The sequence below is a fragment of the Lissotriton vulgaris genome, chromosome 3_1, assembly GCF_964263255.1.
Source record: "Lissotriton vulgaris chromosome 3_1, aLisVul1.2, whole genome shotgun sequence".
Classification (NCBI taxonomy): Eukaryota; Metazoa; Chordata; class Amphibia; order Caudata; family Salamandridae; genus Lissotriton; species Lissotriton vulgaris.
This window is the reverse complement of record NC_141689.1, coordinates 63,772,241-63,775,423: the sequence shown is the minus strand read 5'-3', so window position 1 is coordinate 63,775,423 and position 3,183 is coordinate 63,772,241.

Genomic DNA, 3,183 nt, shown 5'->3' with positions numbered 1-3,183 from the left:
TCGAAAAGTGACTGATAGAACTATAATGATGTAATTCTGGCCTATATATATGCTGCTTGTTAGACTTTGATTCCACATTTTGTTCACCTGAACTCACATTGTGTTTTAACTTTACTAGGTTATCTCGGAAAGGAATAACAATAGTTAAAATTATCCATATCAATATCAGTAATGCGGTATAAATTAAACAGGATCGCCACCATTTTCTAAAAATAGAACATTTAATTTTATGCTTGTTATTAGCCATTATTTTATTTATTTATTTTACACAGACATTTTTAATAACAGATTTTCTTCGACCTTGTGTCACCTACAAGCTTTTTCTTTTCTAACAACATTTTCTTCGACCTTATGCCACTTACAAGCTTTTTCTTTTCTAACAACATTTTCTTTGACCTTATGTCACTTACAAGTTTTTATGTTTCACTTACAATGTCTTCCCTTTTTATCAGGATTTCAGGTTTTACCTTCGCCTTATTTCTTTGGTCAATTACCACCTTCTTTGTGATTCAATCCTTTGCTCACTTTTCCCATTTATCTTTGGGCAATTCAAATTTTCCTGACTGCTGTTTACCTCTTCAATTGGAGGTAGAACAATATATGTCCATTCAGGTGATTTGTACTTCTGATTTGGTCTTCTCACTCCTTTTGGCCTTTGGACAACTTCTATTTTCTTTCCCAATGTCTCTTTGACTGGTTATATCATTAACCTGCTCCTCTTGTTTTCTGTCTTTGTTAACCAGTTTGAATCTCAGTCCATCATTTCCTTTAGGACAATTATCTCCTTTACAAAATCTTTTTTTCTTGGGCTCCGTGGTGTTATGTTCCACTCTCCAAGCCCTTTTTCTTGGACTCTTTCTCAATGAGGTTTCATCTGCACTGTCGTCTTTCTCACTTTCAGTGTCTTCGACAGTTTCATTTATGGTGAACTTTACTTTTTTTTTCTTTTTAATATTTTTATTGAAGATTTTTACCCTCATTTTCTTTATAACATGAGCAGGGCACAATAAAATACAAAACCATAGAACATAAAATCGTACATACATATTCCGATATTCAACTAGACAAATTCTTCATCTTTCAACTTTCGGTTCCTAACTTCCATCGAATAAAAGGATCCCAGATTTTCATACCCAATTTCTTACCCTTTTTTCCCTTCCTAGCATATATGGCGGTTTCCAGTTTTTGTATTGATAATAGTTTACCCAGCCATTGATAGTATGATGGGGGGTTTGGGTCAAGCCAAGCCGAAGCCACTAACAATCTGAAGATCGCCATTGCTACAAATATAACATTTTTACAGTTTGACTGTCCATCAAGACTAACCCCTAATAACGTAACAGCTGGGGTTAACTCTATTGTTGTTGATAATGCATTCTGAAAAAAATTCACGATATCCTGTTTCAGCTTATCCAGATGTGGACAGACCGAAAAGAAATGCATCAGATCCGCATCTGTGCTGCCACATCTAAAGCAAGTAGTGCCAGATATGCCCCCCCACTGAGCGATTTTCGCAGGTGTATAGTATAAATGATATAAAATCTTATAGTGTTGGGCCTGAAGGGACGATGAACACAGCATTTTGCTCCCCATTTCTAGTGACTCAGTAAAGATATCCCTGGCTATATCTAGATCGACAGACCATTTATCTATCCATTTCTCCAGATCATCTTTCTTTAGTTTTGTCATTTCTAAATAGAACCTCTTTATAGTACAATCAGAGCCACCTTCTATAAGATCCATCATTATAGTTCTTTCAAAGCCCAATGATCCCCCTTTTTTGTTCGATATACAGCTTCTTATTTGGAGATATTTGAAAAAATGTTTTGTGTCCAGGGTATGTCTATTTTGCAGTTCCGTAAATTGTAATATACCATAACCGCCCAGCATATCTCCAAATTTTCTTATCCCCGCCTCTCCCATTCTTGAAATACGGCTCCTGAGAAAACCTCACTAGGTAAGGAAGGATTGTTTTTTAGTCTAGTGTATGCATTATACTTCCCAATTCCAACCTTTTTGACAAATCCTTTCCATATATTATATGCAGCCATTACTGTCTTGAATCGTGTTCTTTTGAAGTAACTTTCCTCCGTGAATCTCAGAAATATATTTTCAGCATTTGTACCCAAAACCAAACCATAAATAGCGAGCGAACCAATCTTATCCCAACCATCCACCTCTGCCCCTCCAATCAGTCCAACCATACCTTGCAATGCTGCAGCCCAATAATAGAGCTTTAAATCCGGTAGTGACCAGCCCCCTCTTTCCCGCGGGAGCGACATATATCTCAATGCCCTCCGCGTCTTACCTTTAGCCCAAATAAAAAGATTAATCATCTGTTCACAAATTTTGAACCACTTATTATCAACTAAGAGTGGTATTGCCCTGAAAATATACAAAAATATTGGCTAAACCAACATTTTAATAATATTAACTCGTCCTACTAGCGACAAGTGGAGATTCTCATATCGGTCCAAGTCTTTCTTTACTTTGTCTATTATTGGGACAATATTTTTTTCCACCAGTGTTAAGGTCAGCTGAAATATTGACTCCTAGATACATCCCTGCCTGGACCACTCGATTATCGTCACAAAAGGTCGTTGAATTTTTGATAATCTGAGTCTTTGAGGCGTTCAGGGTGTAGCCCGAAACTTGCCCAAATCTGCGAGCCTCTGCCTCTACCAGCTCAGCCGCTTCTGTGGGGTTTGGTGTTATCACCGCCACATCATCAGCGTAGGCTAGTATCTTACAAGGTCCCAATAATGTATTTAACGGGGTGATTTCTGCACATGGCTCTATCCTGCGAATTAATGGGTCCACATACATGGCGAATAGCAGCGGGGAGCATGGACACCCCTGCTGTGTACCTCTCTTAATCATAAATTGTCCTGTGATGCCCCCGTTTACTCTTAAGGCCGCCACCGGTTCCCTATACAGGGTCTGTAGAGCTTTCACGAAACCACCCTTAATCCCAGCTCTTATTAGGGTGTGCCACAAGTAGTCCCAGGAGACCCAATCAAATGCCTTTTCAGCATCCAGCAACATTACTGCCATCGGGTCTCCTGTAACCTCGGTGGCATCAAACATAGTTATGACTTTCGGGGTGTGGTGCGTCGTCCCTCTTCCGGGAATAAAACCGTGTTGATTACTACTGACTAGGGCATTTATTGCTCCTGCGAATCT